Below are 8317 nucleotides of genomic sequence, written 5' to 3'. Positions count from 1 at the left end.
CCATTGTATCCAATACAAAATAGCTCTGTTTTCATCTCATAATTCCACAGTATTCTGGACATCTGTGTTGGTGAATCTTTTGCAATTTGTTTAATGAACAGTGAAGACTGCAAAGAAGAAAGTTGTAGGTGGGATCGGTGTATTAGCGGCGGACTACAGCAACACAACCAGGAAGACTTTGACTCGGATAGCAGACGCGCTAGCCGACCCTAGCCACCGACCGCACGGATGATCGTGGTGAAGTCCTTCGTCCTTCCGTCGATCGCTGGAACGCAGGTGAGCACGGGTGTTGATGAGCAGATGAGGGCTGGCTGGCGTAGGTGGAGCGCTAATGTTTTTATCATAGCTTTGTGAGGTCCCGTTACTAAGTTAGCTTCAATGGCGTCGTTAGCAACAGCATTTTTAAGCTTCGCCAAGCTGGAAAGCATTAACCGTGTATTTACATGTTCATGGTTTAATAGTATTGTTGATTTTCTGTCTATCCTTCCAGTCAGGGGTTTATGTATTTTGTTACTATCTGCATTTGAGCCCGATGCTATCACGTTAGCTCCCTAGCTAAGTTAGCTTCAATGGCATCGTTAGCAACAGCATTGTTAACCTTCGGCAGGCTGGAAAGCATTAACCGTGTATTTACATGTCCATGGTTTAATAGTATTGTTGATTTTCTGTCTATCCTTCCAGTCAGGGGTTTATGTATTTTATTTCTATCTGCATTTGAGCCCGATGCTATCACGTTAGCTCCCTAGCTAAGTTAGCTTCAATGGCGTCGTTAGTAACAGCATTGTTAACCTTCGCCAGGCTGGAAAGCATTAACCGTGTATTTACATGTCCATGGTTTAATAGTATTGTTGATCTTCTGTCTATCCTTCCAGTCAGGGATTTATTTATTTTGTTTCTATATGCAGTTAAGCACGATGCTATCACGTTAGCTCCGTAGCTAAAGTGTTTCGTCGATGTATTGTCGTGGAGATAAAAGTCACTGTGAATGTCCATTTCGCGTTCTCGACTCTCATTTTCAAGAGGATATAGTATCCGAGGTGGTTTGAAATACAAATCCGTGATCCACAATAGAAAAAGGAGAGAGTGTGGAATCCAATGAGCCAGCTTGTACCTAAGTTACGGTCAGAGCGAAAAAAGATATGTCTTGCACTGCTTCTAGTCCGTCACTCTAACGTTCCTCATCCACAAATCTTTCATCCTCGCTCAAATTAATGGGGTAATCGTCGCTTTCTCGGTCCGAATCGCTCTAGCTGCATTGAAAACAATAGGAAAATATGAGGAGGCAATCAACTGACTACGTCACGCTACTTCCGGTAGGGGCAAGGCTTTTTTTTATCAGAGACCAAAAGTTGCGAACTTTATCGTCGTTGTTCTAAATCCTTTCAGCAAAAATATGGCAATATGATCAGGTATGACACATAGAATGGATCTGCTATCCCCGTTTAAATAAAAAAAATTCATTTCAGTAGGCCTTTAAACAGGGTTAATTTTGAATTGGGTATGGCACTAAGACGTTTTTGTTACAATGTCCACAAAGTTCAGTGACTGTGTGACATTTGTGTGGCACGTTTATGTCGACTTAATGTGTTGCTTTGCAACTATTTGTACCTTTGGTAAGAAAGGTTGTACAGAGTGCAACATGAAAACATATGCTATGCATGTGTGTGTGTTATGATTCAGGTGCTCCATACAGAACTACATAAGGGATGACATACACCACGTCTCAGATCAGTTCCAAACTTGGGAAATAAACTTTTTAGCAGCAAATTCATAAAAGCACTCGAGTGCTCCTGTTTTATGGAGGAATATGGACCACTGTAAACACATTGGCAGATCCTAGCAGTGACATTTTAACCCTGAAAGGCATATGTGGAACACTGGGGACCAAACTTGGGATTGACATAACTGAGGCGTTCCTCAAGGCACCCCTTTAAGCCCTCTCCTTTCTGGCAGTTATTTTTTCTAATGTGATTTATGTAACTAAGGTGTTGCTGTAGCTTTTTCAAATGCAATCAGTAGTCATTTGTTCCACTTCTTTAGTTATACTAGGTGTTCCTCAAGGTTCTATTTTAGGTCCTCTCGTTTTCATCATTTGTGCTTTTCAACTTGAGAGGGACTAACATTTTTGCAACAGATTCCTAAAAACACTATAAAAATGATCTTTAACAAACTTTTTTGCATTGACAGTGTTTTTCCTGCATTCAAATTTGCGTGGCGGCCACCTCTAGATAATTTTGCGCCGCCCCCGGCCAGAGTGATTGATATTGCTCAACACAGCGTAAAGTTGTGTTGATCGAGCGATTGATGCCCCTCTGCGGCAGCTACGTATTTTAACTGCAGTTGCAGCGTTGCGCCACTATAGAGGCGCTGTATCGACGGCGGTGCACCGGAAAGACCTGAAGCAACTACCGAAGAAGAAACAGATCAAATCGTGTTTTTTCCCGCTACTTGGTGCATAACGTTGATCGCCGTAACAAGGGGTTTTCTGCCATGCGGAGCATGATATGGAGGGATCACTGTACTCCTACAGAACACTCCAGACTGTGCTGTGATTATTTTGTCATTTTGTAAGTGAACACAGCTAGTGTTAGCTTCATTGCCAACCTTTTCTGACTAATTATAATAGATCCATTGATTGCCTAATTTATTAGAAGTTTGCATAGGATCAGGTAGTTTCATGATGGCAAGGTCAACTAAAAGGATTAACCCCAAGAAAGCATTAAAAGCATGTCGTGTTTATTAAAAAAAAGTTTCCTCCGTGCAGTGACGTGCAGCGAGGTTTGAGGTTATGGAGGCACTGACCCACTAGTCATATTTACAAACATACAGTATGATGCTAAGTCACTGACTCACAAGTCAGATTTACAAACATGACAGTATGATGCAATGGCACCGGCTCAAAATGACAAAAACACACAATATGATGCTAGAATAAATCATTTCAACACTTTTAGCATACAATTAACACAGCAACTGCAGAGCAGACAACTTTTTGACTTGGGGGCCTCATTGGGTTAAAACAATTTGGCCGGGGGCTGTATATATATATATATATATATATATATATATATATATATTCCTCACGCACTAATTGACTGAAAGAGTGCGCACTTGCTGCATGCTCGCCTGACACTGCAGCGCGAGCGCAATGATATCACATTATCGATGGGAAAATGCATTTTTATACAATATGATATACCTGAGCGGCTAAGTAACAGGCGGTGGAAAATGGATTACAAAGGACAGATTTTAAAATATAATAATCTTTTTTTTTTTTTTTAATAATATTTTTTTTTTTTTTTAACTTGGGACTTCCAGCGGGCCGGATTTTGGACGTTGGCAGGCCACATGCAGCCTGAATACCAGCCACAACAAAATACACACATTTGTATTTAGCCACAATGGCTAAATACAAATTTAGCCGTTGTGGCTTGTGCAACCCTTTGAGACACTTGTGATTTAGGGCTATATAAATAAACATTGATTGATTGATTGAATGAAATTTAAAAAAATTAAAAAATTTTAAAAAAAAAATAATCAAAAATTGCCTCTGTGCATGCGCATAGCATAGATCCAACGAATCAATGACTAAATTAATCGCCAACTATTTTTGTAATCGGTTTTAATCGATTTAATCGATTAGTTGTTGCAGCCCTAGTCTACATTAAAACATTTATTGTTCATACTGCATTAATATATTCTCATTTTAAACTTTCATGCAGAGAGGGAAATCACAACTAAGTCAATTTAGCCAAACTGTATTTATTAAACAGTTATTAAGCAGTGGCACAAACATTCATGTCATTTCCAAAACAGAAAGTGCAAGATTGTCAGAGACATTTTAAAACAAGCTATAAGTGCACTTTTGGGCATGATGACACACAAGATATTTCAATAAGTGTCACATAAAAATGAGCTGCATCTCAAATAGAATATCTCCTACATTGTTGATGTGGAAATAGTTGCTTCGGCATTTAGTTGGTGTGGCACCGAACGGAGATGTTGACATGTAAAGACATATTCCCGCTTGAAGTCAAACCACCGTCAGACGATGGACCCCATGCTGTTTTTCTTGGGAATTAATTATTCCTCCATTTGTTACCAGATTCGCACCTTCTTTCTCTTGTATTACCACTCAAACCACACCGTTAGCCGTTAGCATCACAGCTAATGTTACCATGTCGCTACCTGTCTGGGAGCGTGTGACGTTGCTCACGTAACAGTATGTGACGTATGTAAGAAGGTGCGCTTGTTTTAGTCTCTGTGAGAAGGAGAGACAGGAAAGAGTGAGAATCGCATGCAGTTTAATGCCCCGCAGCTAAAAGCAACTGCGTGAGAACGTATACTTGAATATCACGATATAGTCATTTTCTATATCGCACAGAGACAAACCCGCGATATATCGAGTATATCGAGTATATCGATATATCGCCCAGCCCTACGCTCAATACACTTTGTGTGTAGCCGTGAAGGCACCACCTGTGTCTGCCTCACTTCTTGTCTGCCTTGTTACTTTGATCAGGAAACACGGAATATCCGCGATTTTGACCATGACAATTATCAAAATGTATAGGTACCACACCAAAATCACATGGAAAGCATAGACCAAAAGAGAAATATTAAAATTTATTTTATTGTATTACTTTGTTTTTGAACATCTCATGGTTAAGCCTTTTACCCCCCTGGTGGCAAGGTGAGGCACAGCCTCACTTGCCTCCCCTGACAGCACGTCGCTGCCTCCTTGTCAGAGTAACGTTTGTTTTTAGCGTTGCAGATATGGCAGGCAAAATCAGCCACTACTTTAAAAAGCGATCTCACGAGGAGGAAAGTCAAGAGTCCAGGTGAATCCAAGCAGAGAAATAAACATAACAGACAGTTAAAATATAATAATTCATGGTGGTGACAACATGTGGAAATGTTCACTTGAAGGCTGCTTCAAAATCATCTATGAGTGTCTCAAGCAAAAGTGGCCCCACCCAAGCTATGAGCCCGTCATTCTCTTATGCAAGCGCTCAGGCCACCAGTGTCAAACTCAAGGTCCGATCTGTGGGCCAGATCTGGCCCACGACATCATTTTATCTGGCCCGCAAACACCTGGAAATGATATGTGCCAAAAAAAGTACTGATATTTTCTCACTAAATGTAATGGATTTGTTTCATTTTGACAGAAAAAATATATGTACCGCTTGAAATTGCATGCCTTTTAAACTTTAATAGTATCCATTATTGCAACAAATATTACAGTATATTATCATACTTTCCAAACATGTTTGTCTAAATAAAAATAAATACTTAAATATCTGCTTACAGCAAACTACCCATCAAATTAATAAAAATGACAATACATTTTACCGTTCTTTACAGCATCCATCCATTTTCTACTGTTTGTCCCTTTCGGGCATATTACTGTAAATTGAAAAAAACTATAAAAAAAATGTGCGTTAAATTTCTGGCGCATGGTCAGGATTGTACATACTCTGCCTCAATTTGAGCCAGGAAAAACCCTGCGTGGGTCTTAAAAGCAGCTGAGCGCTCCTGTAACTCTGACAAAATAAATACAGCAAACTCAAATGTCTATCACAGAGGACACTGATTCTCCGGAATATGCTAAATAAGATTGAACCCACACCCTGGTCCTTGGCTTTTTGGAGATGTGGCCCCCCAAAAAATTAGGTTGAGGACTCCTGTGCTACACGTTCATTAACTGACCTTAATTCAACGTTTTGAAAAAATATTTGGAGGTGTCCCACGGACCAAATTGACAAGTCGGTTGCGCTTTAGTGAATCTAAAGTTGTTTTTTTCTGGTTGGGTCGTCTATTTCGGGGTCTGGGAATGTAACGCCAGAAAATAGCCATGACATTTTTATTTTGTTTTGTTTATTTCTCAGCCTGGTCTTGACATTTCAACTGTGTCTTATCTTGCCCACAACTGTGAGCACTGAACACCGTGCACTTCTGGCTAGTCCTGGTGTGTTGCACCTGTACACTCCAGAATAATAACGTCCTGCTTGCTTCACGTTTCATTCTTCCTAAATCGTTGCCACTTCATTTGTGTTTGCTACCAACCTGGCAAACATTTAAATCACTTGTCAATATTTGTGTGGTTTTAAGTGAGCTGTTTGACTTTTGACACAGTTGCACTCCCAAGTACGGTCAAAAGTCACAGCAAGACCACTGACATGAAGTAGGTCAGGTCAGTGAGATTATGCATACGAAGTTTTATAATGGTAAAGGGAGTTATGTTTTGAATACTGTAAACGTGACGCGTTATGTGAATGTTTACTGTTATTATAATATCGAGAGTAAAGGGTGTTGACTTGACGCTACGTCTCTTTATGGAAAGTTAATTTTATAAAAATTAAATATGTACGTTGTATAATCCTTCAACTCTCCCTGACAAAAAGAACAACATTAAGTAAAAATTAACACGATGATATGATATGCAAAGGGCAAGGTCCAAAACAACAAGACACGGGAACAATATGAGTAACTACACAGCAGGGCTAATCTTAATTAGCAGTAGTTTATATATTTGTTATCAGAACCTCTCCAAAATTATGTAAACAATTATTCAGAGCAATACAATTTTTGATATACACTCTAGACACTTTTATGTGTAGGCTTGCAGGTCACTGAAATCAAATGAAAGCAAATAATAGTCTTATAAACATAAGCAAGCTTTTGCTTTCATTTGATTTCATCACCTCCTAACAAACGTTCATGCTGATGTGTTTCCACTAGGTGGCAGTGACGACTCATACAGGCGGCCAAACAAGCAGGTGAAGGAGCGTTGGTTGAGTAAGTGGCATCCGGGTTTTTTTTTGGTCAAGGATTTTCGTTTCGAAAAATAAAAACAAAAAAACTATTTGTCTGAATTTTGTAGGAAATAAAACAATGTGGAGTTGTACAATGAATCAATATATTTTATATATTAACGCGGGATGCAATAATACCCAGTTTTGTCATTTTTTCCAATACATAAATAACAACTTCCGGTTCCGGTGTGGGAATAAAAATCTCTTTTTGGCCCGTTGTTTCGTTTCTGCTGACTAGTGATTCAATTTTGTTCTATGGTATATAAAATGAAAATAAAACCTTTTTTGGATTTAGTTATTGCTCTTTGATACTTAAAAATAAGAACACTTTGTTTTTCAAGTTTGTATTTCAAAATAAAATTCAAACGATTGAAACGAAAACTCATTGACCAAAACATCGTTTTAGAAGCACTAATGATGTTCTAAATACACAAAGTGGCATATTACGTCGAAGAAAATAGCTAAAGCAGTGTGTGAGTAAATGTACGTTAGAAAGCAAGAAACTTACCAGTACCCGGTATACATTTTTAGCAACTTGGTGCAAACGTCTCACTAGCAGGCGGGAATCACGTAGCATTTGACTTCGAGCGAGGTGCGTTCAATGTCCATCTGGAAATCAGCCTGCGTGCCAAGACACTACTAGAGTAAAAATAACAGCCCACTTTGACGCGTATGGATATTTATGAGGCTTCTCTTGTTTAGATGCATTACTTTGGATAGTTTAAGTGTAAGCGGAAACTTTAAACAATTTACCAACTCGAATTGATAAAGAGAGGGAAAATCTTTCATTGAGTTGTGTCAATATGGTAAGAAAACCATATTAGAGGATCCCAACGAGAAAATACAGCTGCATCACGTTCCTAGAAGTAAAACAACAACTTATATATATATCACATAAAATATTCAATGGGTAGTCCAGTAAAGCACCTCTTTCAGGGTTTCTTACTCCTGTGAGGGAAGATGGAATGAAATATTAGCAAAGGGCAAACTTGGTGTGAGTATTTTATTTATTTATCGACCTCACTGAGAGCGCATTGCTGTTGAAATATTTTTTTTGTAACAAATATCAGGTGCTTTTCATGCTCTCTGCTCCAGTTATTCTACCATCTGATCCATGCATGTCCATAAAAAGAAGATGCTATTCCAGCAAGAAGGTTTTTGCTGCAGCATCAATGCGAGCAGTGAGTCACAGTAACCCAGACTTGCACTCCGGGACGTTAAAGATATTATTTTTCCGCAGGGAGATGACGTACGTGTACTTGCTGGGTCACATTAAAAATTATTACATCCATTTTTAAAATTCTTATCGTCAGCCCTTAAGCAGGAGCAACGGCAGAACACTGACATACATTATGGCATGCTTACGTAAGAGGGGACTTTATGGCTTGAACGCCTTTAAATTTAAAATTGTAATTTTTTCTTTTTTTACTCCTAATAATATAAATGTATAATAATATGACACACTTATGTTTTAGGAAAGATGTGCAATAATCGTTGTGGTT

The 8317-nt window shown here is 38.9% G+C and overlaps 1 protein-coding gene across 1 annotated transcript in view; it reads right to left on the bottom strand.

The window, feature by feature from the left end:
• Window positions 1–7391, bottom strand: part of pmt (phosphoethanolamine methyltransferase) — a 47127-nt gene extending 39736 nt beyond the window's left edge. The window contains exon 1 of the mRNA XM_062044403.1: window positions 7324–7391. The gene's annotated coding sequence lies outside the window, so the exon portion shown is untranslated. The remainder of the gene's footprint in view (window positions 1–7323) is intronic.
• Window positions 7392–8317: the final 926 nt, after the last annotated feature.

This window comes from Entelurus aequoreus, linkage group LG04 (assembly GCF_033978785.1).
Source record: "Entelurus aequoreus isolate RoL-2023_Sb linkage group LG04, RoL_Eaeq_v1.1, whole genome shotgun sequence".
In the NCBI taxonomy this organism is placed as follows: Eukaryota; Metazoa; Chordata; class Actinopteri; order Syngnathiformes; family Syngnathidae; genus Entelurus; species Entelurus aequoreus.
The sequence above is the reverse complement of the archived record's forward strand: the minus strand, read 5'-3'. Positions and strand labels throughout refer to the sequence as shown.